Consider the following 17,807-nt stretch of genomic DNA (forward strand, 5'->3'; position numbering starts at 1 on the left):
CCCGTAGGTGCAGTGAGGACAAGAGTACATTAATACAATTAGCAATAAATAAACCAATAACTTTTTTTCATCTATGGTTTATTCCAGAGGCAACTGGTTCTGGCATACGTTATGCCATCATCACGCCCTACAAATGATGTAGAATCACCAACACAAACGTGAGTTCGCAAAACATTGTGGATAACAAACTTCATACGACTTACACACTAACAGTACAAAAAACCACATTAAAGATCCTATTAATAAATGAAACATTATGACATGGGGAAATATAAAAGAATTCTGACACCAGCATAGCAATGTGCGTAGGTTCCAAATAAATTACTTTCCAAAAGTAATAACACAAATATGAATAAAATACGTCTAACACCCTACAGTCTGGACAATAAAAGAAGTGAATCACAAAAGTGAACCTATGTGATGCGGCCTTTCAGAAAGAAAAATGAAACGTTGGCCCACAACTACGTACCCTCAGACTCAGAGTTGTAATATTAAAAGTTTTGGCTTGTTTCGTTGTCTAGGGGCTGGGATACGTAGTTGCCGAATTGCAAGCTATTGACTGCTGTGTCTACAGTACATAATATGAATATACACAGGTATCGAATGGTCGAAGGTTCCTGTCACTCGGCAGTTGCGAATTTTGAATGCCACATAGAAATTCATAAATAAAAGATTGCAATTAAATAAAATCTGCAGGTACTATTTTACCGATTTTAAATGATGAGTACAATAGCAGAAGTACCTTTAAGATTGCCATTTATTACTGTAAAACACTTATTGGTGTCCATGGTCCAGCAGTTAAATAAAATATATGCTGAATAATAGGGAAACAATAGATTCCTACTTCACGTAATTATTTATGAACAACAACTTAGCTCGCGAGATATTCAATTCCAACCATATACTACGTCTTCATTGCAGAAGCCACGAAAATCTCACAAGTGCACAAGTCGGCACTTTGAAATATTTCTATCTCCCGCGACCACGCGCAAACTGATCCACTCTCCATCGCGGCTTTCCTTCCAGCACTCCCCCCGTGTCCTGTGCGACCCGATCGTTGCACTGTCCTGTTCAGTATTCCCCCTCCACTGACTTCGGTAGCCACCTACCGTTGTAACGAGCGCTGTGATTGGCTAGAGTGCTCCCGCCATGTCTTCAAGCCAACGCACACTCACAAACATATTGAAACACATATAAAATACTGGATTTACAGTTAAATAACTTGAAATTAAATAAATACGTCTGTGGCTGGGCCATAAAAACGCTCTAACACACAGTATTAAATACATAATCAAATCAAATCAACATATATCAAAGTAATAAAAACAAAAGCAAGCCAGTAGCCTAATGTCTCTGTGCTTTCTAAAACAGAGTAAATATTTGACCAATCTCTTCATGAATAGTATATATCGGATATAATCAAAGACATCGACGAATGAATATATTTATGAGCATGCTGCTACCGTTTTTTTGTGTGTAATTGTGGAGTACTTATTACCTTGACGCGATCAATAGTAAACGGCCACTTTGACCTCCAATGTACTATTCAAGTTACATGTGTGTTAATTCATACCAAATTAGGGTTAAACTAAAAGCTTTCTAAAGACATGTCGATCGCCAAATGACATTTCACTTATTTAATTTTTGTAGGAGTTTGGAATGCATGACGTAGAGAGTAGTAATTTGCTACACCAGACATTCAGTTGGCACAGTCTCCTTAATAAAACGGTCATTGCGTCCAGACAAAGAAGAGAAGCATTGACCATCGCACCACCCAAACGGTGGCCGGAAATAGACAATTTCATAAAAATCGATCATCGCCTAAAGCCGAATAACTTCAAAATATATCCATATTCTAGAAAATGTTTGATGGAGCGGCAGTCGATATGGCGTCCATGCTACCACTGACAGTGTTGCATTCAGTTACATTAAATGAGTGTCATTGCGCTGTTGTAGGGATAGTGACTTTCGGTTTCTGTCGTTATTGCCATCAGTCTGGTATCGCACCTCTGCATTGCTACTTTACAGCAAACTAACTTTGTATTTTGTTTTCCATCGCCCTTGCTGAGAAACCCTGTGTTACTAGGGTATTATTAATAGCTGTGGTCGAGACTTCGCACAAATGGGATTTAATTTTGACTTATAAAGCTTAATTGTATACCACGTTTGATGTAATATGATTGGGGACATGGACAAAGAGCTTGTTTGCCTCTCTATTACGGGAGAGTGCCACGTAGAGCAAACCGTGCGAGAAGCATCAGACACTGACGCCCATGCCCGCAACACGCAGCGTCTGGCCTTCTTCTTTGCTTATGCTCGTGGCAAAACGTAAGTTTACCGTGAACTGTGCATGATGAGAGCTAAATGGTAAAGTGTTATGAATAAGCGGGCGCTGGCATATAAAAAGTGGCACACCAGTCGCTCTTTTCAAAATTCCGCTTATATGATGTTGCGTGGGAGAGAAGTAATTTTAAGACTCGTTCCATTACATAATTTCGGTGAGCTTGAATTTCACAACAGAATAATGGAGACGCCGTTTCTCACATTAATTTTGTGTAATGGAAGGCCAAGTGCGCTGAACAAGTTTAACAATTCCATTGCCTAATTGGTAGAGTCACATGGCTCAGTAACCCTGTTAGTAAAGGTATACTCTACATTTTGTCCCTCGTTATGAGTAAGTACATCCAAGTTAATTCTTGCAGTTCGATGGATTAAGGTGACAATATAGTTCTTTCGCAATGTCAGCAGTTTTTGGGAGTTCATGTCTCGTTCATGTCTGTAACGTTTTGAAATGAAAGTTCTGTACGACTCAAATTATCAGACAAAACGATTTCACCATTTCCTTTCGGATATGTGCCATTTTTCACAAAAACACAAAAAAATCAGAAAGCTCCTGCGTACTTGTGTAGCTTCCTATTCACGGGAGCATGTGCAACATTAAATGCATCCACTTATATTTCTCCAGAGACTTGAGATCATCTAGCTTGGCCGTATCTTATCCTCTCTTGTTCCCCGTGGTAAACTGCCACTGTCTGCCTAAAATCGCCACAAAAATGATTGTAACACCATCCAAAAGTGGTTCATCTAATCGATCATCTCTAAAGGTTCTGTCAACTATCTGTAATGCTTTTCGACTGGACGTGGTGCACTCTTCCGTACTATTACCGAGAAACAGCGTAGAATCCTGACTTTGTCAAAGCTATGGAGATGTCACACACTATGTTTTCAACGGCAAGTCCTACTTTTATTTTGGCTCGTAACTGTGTCAACACGATTTCAGTGAGGAATGCTTGTCCAGTTGCACAAGTTGCATCCAGTAACAGAAGTTGTCCTCATTACTGTCCACGCTGAAATATTATTTGCTAATCATCCGTTAGAATTTGGACGACGCTGTTTAGGGTTTCCGCTAGATATTCCGGATCATAGCTTATTTGTGTTGTACGCTTTCTGTTCGTGCTTTCGCCTTCCATTAAATGCGGTGGCACGTCGTACTAAGAGAGAGTTTTCACCCAATAGACGTAACCAAATTAACAACAGTGTTACGCAATCTACCGTTGAGTTCGCCACCAATATTTCGTTATACACTCCTGGAAATTGAAATAAGAACACCGTGAATTCATTGTCCCAGGAAGGGGAAACTTTATTGACGCATTCCTGGGGTCAGATACATCACATGATCACACTGACAGAACCACAGGCACATAGACACAGGCAACAGAGCAAGCACAATGTCGGCACTATTACAGTGTATATCCACCTTTCGCAGCAATGCAGGCTGCTATTCTCCCATGGAGACGATCGTAGAGATGCTGGATGTAGACCTGTGGAACGGCTTGCCATGCCATTTCCACCTGGCGCCTCAGTTGGACCAGCGTTCGTGCTGGACGTGCAGACCGCATGAGACGACGCTTCATCCAGTCCCAAACATGCTCAATGGGGGACAGATCCGGAAATCTTTCTGGCCAGGGTAGTTGACTTACACCTTCTAGAGCACGTTGGGTGGCACGGGATACATGCGGACGTGCATTGTCCTGTTGGAACAGCAAGTTCCCTTGCCGGTCTAGGAATGGTAGAACGATGGGTTCAATGACGGTTTGGATGTACCGTGCACTATTCAGTGTCCCCTCGACGATCACCAGTGGTGTACGGCCAGTGTAGGAGATCGCTCCCCACACCATGATGCCGGGTGTTGGCCCTGTGTGCCTCGGTCGTATGCAGTCCTGATTGTGGCGCACACCTGCACGGCGCCAAACACGCATACGACCATCATTGGCACCAAGGCAGAAGCGACTCTCATCGCTGAAGACGACAGGTCTCCATTCGTCCCTCCATTCACGCCTGTCGCGACACCACTGGAGGCGGGCTGCACGATGTTGGGGCGTGAGCGGTTGACGGCCTAACGGTGTGCGGGACCGTAGCCCAGCTTCATGGAGACGGTTGCGAATGGTCCTCGCCGATACCCCAGGAGCAACAGTGTCCCTAATTTGCTGGGAAGTGGCGGTGCGGTCCCCTGCGGCACTGCGTAGGATCCTACGGTCTTGGCGTGCATCCGTGCGTCGCTGCGGTCCGGTCCCAGGTCGACGGGCACGTGCACCTTCCGCCGACCACTGGCGACAACATCGATGTACTGTGGAGACCTCACGCCCCACGTGTTGAGCGATTCGGTGGTACGTCTACCCGGCCTCCCGCATGCCCACTATACGCCCTCGCTCAAAGTCCGTCAACTGCACATACGGTTCACGTCCACGCTGTCGCGGCATGCTACCAGTGTTAAAGACTGCGATGGAGCTCCGTATGCCACGGCAAACTGGCTGACACTGACGGCGGCGGTGCACAAATGCTGCGCAGCTAGCGCCATTCGACGGCCAACACCGCGGTTCCTGGTGTGTCCGCTGTGCCGTGCGTGTGATCATTGCTTGTACAGCCCTCTCGCAGTGTCCGGAGCAAGTATGGTGGGTCTGACACACCGGTGTCAATGTGCTCTTTTTTCCATTTCCAGGAGTGTATATTCCTGTAGAAGTATTTCAACAGCTTACCCCGATACTTGTGGCACAACACAGCAGAATCTGAAAGGGCATGAAATACTACCAGAACGGTAAACAAACGACACAAGCGATGGGGAAGGTCACTGACGCATGCTTGAGCCAGAGCGACAATCCAGTGCTTGTTATTTTCAATTTAAGTGTTGTTATCGACAGCACCTTTGACAGTGGGATATTCGACTTCGTTAACCGTAGTTGGGCAAAAGAAGTAGGTCCCATAACTGTATATACAGTCAAGCCCAAGTTGAAACATTCGACGTTGTTTGGATGGATCGTCCACGTTTTTCCAATAACTTTGTGCTGTGCACGGCTCGTGTTCATACCTTCTATTCATCGTCATCTTCTATTACGGTACTGCCGCCTCGTTTTCTCATTCCATTTACTGGCGTCACTAACTTCCAGCCTTACTTGCCCGTGAGCGGCAGCAGCAGCGCGTATCGATAAGTGCACTGTCGTACCATCGCTTGAACGACCGATAGCAATTCCGGGTCGTCGTGTGTCTGGCAGTCAGCTGAAGACGGACCAGCAGTGCAGTCGGTACGAGCAGCAGTGAAGTTGGGGACGGAGCGCTGGTGAGGCGCCTACAGCCAGTGCTCGCCGACCTCTGGCCACACACATGAACTGTTCGACGGAGGGAGATTGGAGCGGGACGACCATTGGTTGGTCGTACGGATGGTCGTCTCATCGGCCGATGTATGTTTGGTCGTTTCTGGGCCTGACGGTCGGTCGGTTGGCGTGGAGCAGCGAGGAATTCTCTGCGGAACGTAGTTGGGCCGGGGCCACTGGCGGTCTCTACGCGTGTCGGAGTGTATGGGACTGTTCCAATTGCTACGAGGTCCGTGGCTCACCGACCCTGGACACGAAGTTGAGTTTTGATTTAATCTACCAGCAAGTCAAGACTGCTCACACTGTGTCGTTTGGAGTTCGTTGTCGGCTGTTGGGATATTCCCGCGAGCAACAACGTGTGTTTTCAAGTTGGCAAATTTTAGCCACCCTCCGGTGGAGTGTCACTTTATTCGGTTGTTTGAATTGAAGTGCACCATCGGCATCTGCTGCCTTGTGGCCGTTAATGTTCCGGTTACCTGCCCTGGCCGTTTACGTAAATTTCAGGCTGTGTAGTTTCCTCATCATATTGTTGCTGTCCAACACGGTGTGTAGTTTGACAGCTCCATGTGTGATTGGCTGTGGGTGCCAATATCTTCTACGTTGTTCCGTTGAACTCGCTGTGGTGCCCTGATCGGGTGAGGTGGTTGTGAGTGGGTCCGTTGACTGTAGGTCGGTTGGGTTGTCGTCGGATCGTGAATGTTTGGCACGACTGCCTGACTCACCTAAGCGAGGGTTAGCGTTTGAATTCCAGGGCGATCGTCGAACATCTGAGCGCCCTTGGGTGTACTGACCTTTTTTATTTGTTCTTGCTTTTTGTACTTGTATGGCTTCTAGCCGATTTTTTTTTTAAATTAAGGGTGATTTGCCCTTAAGGCGTAAGATTACTTAGGCCTTCAGCATTTTAAAAATTTTAATGTTGTTGAATTTTAAGTTTTGGGTTTTCAGCCGATTTTGAGTTCGAGTTGTTTTGCTCTTAAGGCCTTCTGCCCATATTAAAGAACTGCTTCACGTAAGGCCTCTGGTATTTAAAAAAGATTGATGTTATGGAGTTTAAAGTGTTAGGCCTTCAGCCGATTACAATTTAACTTCTTTGCTCTTGAAGTGTCTGATTCTTTGGGCCTTCGGCCCAACTAAAGAACTGTTTCCAGATAAGGCTCCGCCTTTTGAATTTCTGTTTTGGTTGAGTTTCGCCTAATTAAGAACTGTTTTTCGTAAGGTCGTTGTCTTTTTTTTTTTTTAAATAATGTTGTTTAGCCTTAACTGTTGGCCTGTCAGCCGATTTTGAATTCAAACTGTTTGCTCTTAAAATCACAGATTCTTTGGGCCTTCAGTCTAAATAAAAAACTGTTGTAAGATAAGGTTTGCCTTTTCAATTTTTGGGTTTTAAGTTATCAGCCTTCAACCGTTTTTAAATTAAAGTAGCCTTCAGCCAGTAATTAAGTCCCAAAGATTACAACTGTGTGTTAAATTCTTTTTTTTTTTTGGGCTCCTGTAATGTTTGATCAAATAATAATGTTTTACGTTCAAGTGTAACTGAGAGCCGCTTGTTTTTGCCCCTTTCCTTAATTTAAACTACCTGTCCTGTCCTGCGGGAAAAGCAGGGGCGTCTCAAACGTGTTCTTTAAACATCCCGGTCTCAACCATTGACAGCTCTGTCTTGCCTTCTACGATTGAAGACGCCCTGCTCTTCGTTGTAAGATTAGCATGAAGGAACTTCATCATACGACAGAGTTTCTGCAAAATCATCGTTTTCACAAAGCCCTTTCTCTCCTTTTTTAAACGATCTGTACGCTAACCAAAAAATGCTTTCTTTTGCGGGAAACTTGATCAACAACTTCAATTACAAGCGAAAAACCCTTTGTGTTATGTCACGTTTATGATACAACGCTTTCCCAGCAAAAAGTTCTTGTCTAATTTAATTCCACTATGGATGTGTTGTGGATGTAACGAAGACATCTGGCCTTCAGCATTTTCTTACATAGCTGAAAGCGTCCTGCGCTAGCTTGTGCTTATTGTGTGGGTCACCAGTTAATACTAAAAGGAAGGATTACCAAACGGCTTAAGTTTTCCCGCGCTGTTACCCTGTTTTATAACGTCCCTCAAGTGCACATCTTATTCAACGCGTAACCGTCTTTAAGTATTTATATTAAGATCTCACTCTCGATTTTGTCATACGTATTGATAATTATCTTGCAAAACGACCCACAAAATCTTGGCAAGTACAGAAATCGATTTCGTCGTATTTGCTGCAGGCGAATATAAAATTGTTGCGATGATATTTTTTAGTTTATGTTTGGCAGAGTTGTGGTAGGGTTGACGTGACAAAATCCAACATATTTCCCATCCTCTCCATCGCAGTAAATTAATGGGTACTGTAGGACTTCGTAAGACCAGTGTGTCTCATTAATGCTTTGAAGACGATAGTCTCGAGTGCTCAGTACCATACCACGCCCTGCACATTCCTGGTCAACCAAAACAGATGCAACTTCATTTGTGACAAGGACATTGTACCTGCATCTATGTCCAGTAGCCGGTCTCTTGTCTCCACTAAGGACAAATTTATTTTTCTCTTGCGGAATACGCTCTAGAGTAGCTTTAAACTGTGAATATCTTGATTCTCTTGCTGCAGCTTGTTTTGCAGCAGAGCGATCAGATCATTGTTAAGTTGTGGAAATCTTTAGTTCCAAATATTTCTTCATATTTAGAAATAAAACATATCTTAGGAGGCTTTCAATCGTTCTCAGGCAGAAAAGTATTGATAATGTGGTAAGCCTGGTCCCGAACTTCAAAGGTGGGCGTGACCGGTCCTTCCGTTATTTGTTTCATGCCAAGAGATGTCATCTGGAACACACGCACGGACATTTTGGGCTTTAAGGAGTGAGGTAATGCATGACGCTCACGGTCAGAGATACGCTATGTCATCAAAAGTATCATGACGCCCGGTTAAAAATGACTTTCATGTTCCTGGCACCCTCCATCAGTAATGCTGGAATTCAATATGGTGTTGGCCACCCTTACAATTGTTGACAGCTTCCACTCTCGCAGGAATACGTTAAATCAGGTGCTGGAAGGTTTTTTGAGGAATGGTAGCATATTCTTCACTGAAGAGAGGTATCGATGTCGGTAGGTGAGGCCTAGCACGAAGTCGACGTTCCAAAACATCCAAAGGTTTACTATGGGATTCAGGTCAGGACTCTGTGCAGGCCAGTCTATTACAGGGATGCTATTGTCGTGTAACGACTCCGTGACAGGCCGTGCATTATGAACAGGTGCTCGATCGTGTACAAAGATGCAATCACCATCCTCGAATTGCTCTTCAACAGTGGGAAGCAAGAAGGTGCTTAAAACATAAATGTAGGCCTTTGCTGTGATAGTGCCATGCAAAACAACAACTCTCCATGAAAACACGCCCACATCACAACACGTTCACCCGGCATTCACCAACCCACACCCTGCCATCGGATTGCCACATCGTGTACCGTGATTCGTCACTCCACACAGACGTTTCTTCGCTGTGCAGTCGTCCAATGTTTACGCTCCTTAAACCAGGCGATGCATCGTTTGGCATTTACCGGCGTGATGTGTGGCTTATGAGCAGCCGCTCGACCACGAAATCCAAGTCTTCTCACCTCTCGTCTAACTGCCATGATACTTGCCGTGTATCCTGATGCAGTTTGGAATTCCTGTGTATGGTCTGGATAGATGTCTGCCTATTACACATTACGACCCTCAGCAACTGTCGGCGGCCTCTGTCAATCAACAGATGAAGTCAGCCTGTACGCTTTTGTAATGTACGTGTCCCTTGACGTTTACACTTCACTATTACAAGGGAAACAACGGCCCTAGGGATGTTTAGGCGAGTGGAAATCTCGTGTACAGACGTATGACACAAATGACACCCAGTCACTTCCTAGTGATGCTGCAGAAGAAATAAGACGTGAAACTTGTCGTGCACTCACGAAAGCTTTGCCTCAGGACAGCGACATATGTAACATGGAAAGGGCCGCACTGCGAAAAAAGGAAACGCCACTGTGCTCTTGCCACGTGAGGTTTATGAAGAGTGATTTATAGTTCGTTGAGTGAACCACTGTATCGAAAGACAGACAAAGCCAGCACAGGAAAAGTGAAAAATTAAACGCCAGTGTTGCTGAATTCTTCTTCTATTCTGCAAGAAGTGGCCAAAAGATTAAAGCCTCATAGTTCTGTGCCGCCCAGATTATACGGTCTTCCGAAGATTCATAAAAAAGAAGTTCCTTTACGGCCGATCATCAGTAATATCAACAGCCCCATATACGATTTCGCTACGCATCTTGCCTCTTTACTGAGACCTTCTCTGGGGAAGTGCGTACATCATGTTGGCAACTCTGATGATTTTATCAGTAGACGGAAGTCACTTCAGCTCAATGAAACTGGCTTATTAGTGAGCTTCGATGTAATCTCACTTATCAATAAGATTCTTCTTATGAACTCTTTGTCAAGCATTAGCAATAAGTTCACAGCTGATACAACAGTACTTTTTTTCATGTCCTTTCCTCAGCCTACTTTTTATTTTATAATGAATGTTCGAAGAAAACTGACGTCGCTACTATGGTAACTCCTCTCTCCCCTCTGGTAACAAACTTTTCTATGGAACGCTTTGAAGAAAGAGAACTTAATTCGGCAGAACTTCTATCGAGTGTCTTCTGACGATACGTATATGACACTTTTGTAGTGTGGCTACATGGTGAAGAGGTACTGCCACGTTTCTTCACAACCAGAATTCAGTCTACAAGAACACCCACATACGACAGAAATATTGAAGGACGGTTGTTTACAGTTTTTGGATGTCTTGGTTGGCAGGAAAGTGGACAAGGCCTTCCATGTAACGTAAGTCCATAAGTACACATCCCTCTATCAGCGAACGTCGAGTTGCCATCACTCTCCACAAACCAGCGGCGTCCTTAGAACTTTGGTGCACCGTGCGCCTGTTGTTTCTGATGGAAACAGCCTTACAAAGGAGCTATAACATCTACAATCAGTGTTAAAAGATAATGGTAACTCTCCAAAGTAGTTTAGAAGAGCGCTAAGGACTAAGAACCGTGACCACCAACCAGAGGATAAGGAGCTGTTCAATACCAGGGCGCTCTTGCCATATATCAGCAACATTCCGTCTAAGGTAGGCATGATCCTAAGACAACATCAACTTGAAAGAATCTTCCGGCTGCCGGCAACGATTAGTGATCTGGGACTGCGAAACGCCGCAATATGCAAAATTCCTTACCAGTGTGGCAAGGCTTATAGGTCAGACAATACGCACAATACATGAAAGGTGTGTTGAACATGAGTGCCACACAGGCTTTCGCAGCCCAATAAGTAGGCTGTAGCTGAGCATTGTATTTTTTTTTCTTTATTGTGTATCAATGCTCCATACGGGGCGGGCGTGCAGCAACATAGTCGCCGCTCTTCAGCCGAGAGAAGACAGGAAGTACAGAACGTGGAGATATGTAAAACAACATAAAGGAGGAAATACGGGAAAAGAGATATATAAGAGCAGAAACATAATGGAAGACAGCTTAAAGAAGGGTGTGACTGTAAAAACTATGATAAAAATCTAAAAACTGAACTCAAAAGCCGGTCGGAGTGGCCGAGCGGTTCTAGGCGCTTCAGTCTGCAACCGCGCGACCGCTACGGTCGCAGGTTCGAATCCTGCCTCGGGGACAGATGTGTGTGATGTCTTTAGGTTAGTTAGGTTTAAGTAGTTCTAAGTTCTAGAGGACTGATGACCTCAGATGTTAAGTCCCATAGTGCTCAGAGCCATTTTTTGAACACAAAAAGCAACCCACAATGACGAGTAAAAAGAAACACAAGGCGATGTACGGCCGGTGCATAAAACTAGCGATGGGCGGCATAGCTCATAATCACTGACAGCAACACTACATTCAAGTCCATCACACGATTAAAATCACAGCTCTTGACGTCGTGGGGGAACAGTGGCGTTCTGTAGCATACACAATACTGACATAGCACGCTTCTAGGCGCTTCAGTCCGGTACCGCGCGACTGCTACGGTCGCAGGTTCGAATCCTGCCTCGGGCATGGATGCATGTGATGTCCTTAGGTTCGTTAGGCTTAAGTAGTTCTAAGTTCTAGAGGACTGATGACCTCAGATGTTACGTCCCATAGTGCTCAGAGCCATTTGAACTATTTTTTTGAAGTGTTTTGCCTTACTGAGATAGTCGGCAAGATAGCGGTACTGAGGTTGTCGGCAAGATAGCAGTCATTATGGAGAAGGGGTTAATATGGTGCGGAATATGAACCAGTATGGCGATGGAAAGCTGAGCAGTACTCGGAGGAGTTTATAGGGTGGGTGGCATTCGATCGTGTACAGGTCTGGCGCAAGTTTGGGTGTTTCTTTGGTGTAATGAGGTTCCAAACGAGTCACTGTGTATCCTTGTCATGTGTGCACAGGAAGGAGTGATAGAGGAGGCGGGATTCGCGGAGGAGGAGGACAGCCCACGGAGGGAGAGAGGGACGGTGGCGGTGGATCGTTTTAGTAGGTACATGGGCCTCGACAGCGTCAGTAATGGCCTTCTGAAGGAAGGATGAGGCATCCATGATGTCGTCAGCATGGTGATTGGTGAGAGGGTCGCTTTCGACCTTGGTGGAGATGGATTCCCCGGTAGGTATCCTAGTTGGCGCGACGGTAGTCATGGACGACCTTGGGAGGAGGTGTAGGGCGGGGAGCCGTAGGCGGGTGTTGTGCAGACATTACGGTGAGAACGACATGGAGGTGGTCGCTATTTGTGGGATCAGGGATGTCGACGGCGATACGCCCAAGGAGGTTGGCACAGGCAGTGACAACATTGGGGGTGGTCTGAGCATTGTATTACCAGAGGAAGGATTATTCTGCCAGAAAAATCTTGGTCACTGCGACATCCTCCTGTAATTAAAGAATCTGTGGTATTACGTCTAGCACAAGAGCTAGTAAATCGTGACGGTAGCTGATCCCTTTAATATTTTCTGCGAGAAAACCTCTGGAGACACCTGACGTTGGTTTTTAGTGCCGCGTGTAGTTTCCCCCTTTCGCGTGCGCCAGAATGTCACAGTTGGAACATGATGATGATGATGATGATGTTTGGTTTGGCTTGCGGGGTGCTCAACTGCGCGGTTATCAGCGCCCGTACAAATTCCCAACCTTTGCTCAGTACAGTCTCGCCACTTTCATAAATGATGATGACAACACAAACATCCAGTCATGTCGAGGCAGGTGAAAATCTCTGACCCTACCGGGAATCGAACCAGGGACCCTGCCCTCTGGAAGCGAGACCACGAGCTGCGGACCAGTTGGAACAGTACCTGCAGAGAGTGCAGACTTTGAGAGAGGACGCTCCTGTGACCGCCGCCTATGCTCGTACGGCTCCACACCTTTTTTTGCTTTAAAGCCGACACCGTGAACTGGCAGTCTCCAGCGGTGTACACCTGAAGATGGCTGAACGGTTTCCAACCGAAATATTGTGGTAATAAGTCAACACAATCGGATACCTAACCTGAAACCTCATAAAATACACAATTCTGTTTATTTTACAGGTCCCTCTTGATCACACAAACTTTTACACTTCACTATTACTGGTTTCGGCTACTGCCATCTTCAAATCTGTCGCAAACAAAAACACTGTGTAACCAAGTAAGTTCAGTTTGCTGACGCTAAATCTATAAAAGGTCTGGTACTACATAAGAAAGATAGAAAGTGTTTACATGATTAACAGCCATGTACACCAGCCGTACATACCATAAGATGTTGTGATGTAGTATCAACGTCAGTCTAAATATGTAGGTACATAGTAAGTGCTGGTGATGATCAGAATGCGCCAGGTATTTACGAAAGGAAACTGAGGCCAGCATAGGAAACTACGTGATTAACTAGTATCGCAAATGAAATGGTTAAAATGCGGTACGCGTAGCCATTAATTAAAATTACTTCACATGGCAAAAGGACCATCTGACAATAAAACATACGTGGAATTAGATTCATACTTAAAATCAATTTAAAAGAGCAAATACTAATAGTGCCAAGTTCCTAACCTGGCAAGGTAAAAAATACAATTGTATAACAGCCAGTATAGAAAATGTAAAGTTAGAAACATCTATAAAACAGAATCTTCCAGCCTGACAGGTCCATGACGGTAAACGTAATTGTAAGGTAATTAACGAAGCAGTGACTATTAATAAAAATTAAAAAATATCGATTGTCGATAATACAATCGGAGTGTAGTCTCAATGACGGCAAGTCGTGGTTTGTCAGTATGAAGTTCTTGTTTTCCTGCTGCGGAACTTCTAGAGCAAGGCCCAGTCTCATGGTCGCCGGCGGCCCGAGCACACGACCGCACGCCAATCCTCTGTGGAGTTCGGCGCTGCTCCAACTAGTAGGTTTCTGAGTACATCAGAATTATCATTTACGTTAAACTCATTCTGTTCATTCAGCAGTAATTCCGGTTGTCGCTTTCTGTGCACATATATCTCAATTTTCTCAAGTAGGTACAGTAACGTCCACTTTGGCGTCCCATACAACATTCTTATTATTCTCCATGCTTCCTACTGAATGTGTTCCTACTAAATGTGTACCGAAAGCGCTCTTATTTCGGTTATACTTATGCTCTAAAACGAGTCTCGATGTTCCTTCCTGTCTGACCGATATAAAACTTGTCACAATCTTGCAACTGGTTTTATTGACCCAAGATTCCAAATATTTGTTGCTGTTGCTCCCAACTTTGTGGCCAAAAATATGATCACGGACTCATTTCCAGAATGTGTGTCGTCAATTGACACTTCAGTTTCTTGGGTTCCTGCATGCACGTTCGTAATACCACCTGAGCGACGTAATCATCATGTTCGCAATAACTTAATTTACGTGAGTACTTCCGTGTGTTACACGGATAATTGCAGAATGTGGTGCCACACAACGTGGGACTGCACAAAACTGGGGCTAATAGCATAGGCACATAGCGATCACATACGACACAGATCCCTAAGTACACGGTAAGGGTGATAAGTTGAGAAAACCGTCCCGAAACATATCTGCTACAGAACGCCACTGTTTCGTGCGCATGTACCACGACATCAATATGGGATATGATCACCATGCACACGTACACAGGCCTCACAACGAGTTGGCATACTGTGGATCAGGTGGTCGAGCGGCTGCTGCGGTTTAGCCTTCTAATCTTGCACCAGTGCCTGTCGGAGCTCCTGAAGTGTCCTAGGGGTTTGAAGATGTGCAGCGATACGTCGACCGAGAGCATCCCAGACTTGTTCGATGGAGTTTAGGTCTGGAGAACAGGCAGGCCACTCCATTCGCCTGATATCTTCTGTTTCAAGGTACTCCTCCACGATGGCTGCTCGGTGGGGCCTTGCGTTATCATCCATCAGGACCTGTTACAGTTCCTCTGTCAAAGACATTCAGGAGTGTACGTGCACCAATCATTAACCCACCCCACACCATCAAACCACGACCTCCATACAGGTCCCTTTCAAGGACATCAAAGGGTTGGTATCTGGTCCCTGGTTCACACCAGATGAAATCCGGACTAGAATCACTGTTCAGTCTATACCTGGACTCGTCCGTGAACATAACCTGGGACCACTGTTCCGATGACCATGTACTGTGTTCTTGACACCAGGCTTTACGGGCTCTCCTGTGGCCGGGGGTCAGTGGAATGCATGTCTACTCAGTCGTCTGTAGACTGTGTGTCTGGAGACAACTGTTCCAGTGGCTGCGGTAAGGTCATGAGCTAGGCTACCTGAAGTACTCCGTGGCCGTCTGAGGGCAATGATAGTTCTTGTGGTGTTTTACACTGTGGACACCCCGTACTGTAGCGCCTGGACACGTATCATGTCTGCTGCAGTCGTTTCCATAATCTTCAGATTACACTTTGTGGCACATGGAGGGCCCACGCTACGACCTGCTGTGTTTGACCAGTCTCTAGACGCCAGAGTATTCTACCCCTCATAACGTCATAAATATGTGTTCTTTGAGCCATTTTCAACGCACAGTCACCATTAGCACGTCTGGAAACGTCTACACACTTACTCGCTGCACCGTACTCTGACATGCACCAACACACCTCTGAGTATGTGGACTGCTGCCAGCGCCACCGTGCGAGGACCGCAGGTCAAATGCACCGCATGGTCATACCCCGAGGTGATACAAACCCGCAAACCTCCCACCAGAGCGTTGTTTAACAATGTATCGGCATTATACTTTATTTATGAGCATGAGTGTAGTTACCAGACAATATTCTTGCCCTTCCCACAGAATTTGCCGATGAGTTCTTGGTAACTGTGTTATTGTACGGAGTTCATGTCATTATTTTTTCGTTTCCAGTCTGTGGGAGAACTAACTATCACATCGTTTATGACCTACTGTTCACCATGCAGAATACTTTTTAATCCTTTTTGACATGAAAGCCTTGATCCCATTTGGAACTATGAAATTTAGTGAAAACCATGTCCTCGACTCATTTGTTAGAGCCACGCACTCTCCTTCCGTTTCCCTCGCAAATCTATCTCTGTTGTAAGCGGTGATCTGCATATCACATGAGTCCACTCGGTTCAGATCTAGAGTACCGTATTTAACCGTATTATTCATCCTTATCCCGGTGGTATCTTGGAGAATATGTGTTTGGATACGACTGGTAGAACTGTAAGTTTTTCAGTTATAAGGCATACACGTTACTTGATGAATATTGGGAGAAAGTTTCATAAATATTGGACTGGCGCGTCTTGGTAAACACTTTTCCATTACCGTCATTTGACACCACACAATCGTATCCTGGTTTACGCCTATCTCAAGCAAATACATATGGACGTGAGCTGTTCCATCCCTAATGGCTGGTTACCAATAAGAAGACAAAGCAACCAAAATGAGAAAGCAAAGCATTGAACACAAAGTGTTTGAAAGCGTCAGCCGCGGGAGTGGATCTAGTGGCTGGTGCGGCTGGAGGCGCCTGCGCCGCCCTTCTCCGCCCTTCCGTTGCTTCGCCTTCCCGCAGTGGCAGTAAACTTGGCCGCGGCCCACGGGACCCACGCTGCGGTTTCATGTCGGCCCCGGGGGTTCCCCGTGCCGGCGAACTCACCGCGCTGCAGCCCTGCGCCGGGAACAGCTACCAGCGCTACGCCCTGCCGCGTTCCCCTCCGGCTATTCAGCGCCAACTTAATGCACTGGTTCATAATACCAGCAGATACTGCTCCTTACTACACAGCGAGATAAACACAGGTAATTCGTACACTCAGGGACTGGAATGGATTCTACTAATTTTAGCACTAAATAAATTGTGCTGCTCATGGTCGTATTTAAATCTATTGAATCAAATAACCAGTTTGGGCTATTTGCAGTCCTTGTCAGATATGTGACGGGCCAATGTAACTATATTTTGATTGAGGAAGGATCCAAAACCGCACTTAATATTATAATATCTATTTACTTCGGCTTTTTCTCTACTGTTCAGTTTGGGCTGTGTTGCCATTTTCTGGTACTTTTCGTTACCTAGGTCCACAAACGTGGACCGACGTTCATTCTTTATCCCTAAACACGGGAATTTCCATTTTTATTGAACGGTGGTCCACGAGTGCAACCTTATTCACTGAAGAGTCAAGGAACTAGTACACCTACCTAGCACACAGAAGTGCCGCAACACGACGTGGCATACACTTGACTACACTCTGGAGTAGTGGTGGAGGGAATTGCCACCATGAATTCTGCAGTGCTACCCATAAATCCCATAAGAGTGCGAGGGGGTGGGGGCGGGGACGCGGGGAGACCTCTTCTGAGCAATACATTTCAATGTCCCACGTATGCTCAGTAACGTTCATGACAGGACAATTTAGTGGCCAGCGGAAGCGTAACTCAGAAGAGTGTTCCTGGAGCCACTTTGTGGCAATTCTGGACGTGTTGGGTGTCGCATTGTCCTGCTGGAATTTCCCAAGGCCTTCGGAATGCACAGTAGAGGTGAATGGATGCAGGTGATCAGACAGGGTGCTCACGTACGCGTCATCTGCCAGAGTCCTATCTAGCGGTGTCAGGGATTCCGTATCACTCCAACTACACACACCCCACGCCATTACAGAGCCTCCACCAGCTTGAACAGTCTCCTGCTGACATGCAGGGTCCATGGATTCATGACGT

The sequence above is a fragment of the Schistocerca serialis genome, chromosome 7 (assembly GCF_023864345.2).
Source record: "Schistocerca serialis cubense isolate TAMUIC-IGC-003099 chromosome 7, iqSchSeri2.2, whole genome shotgun sequence".
Classification (NCBI taxonomy): Eukaryota; Metazoa; Arthropoda; class Insecta; order Orthoptera; family Acrididae; genus Schistocerca; species Schistocerca serialis.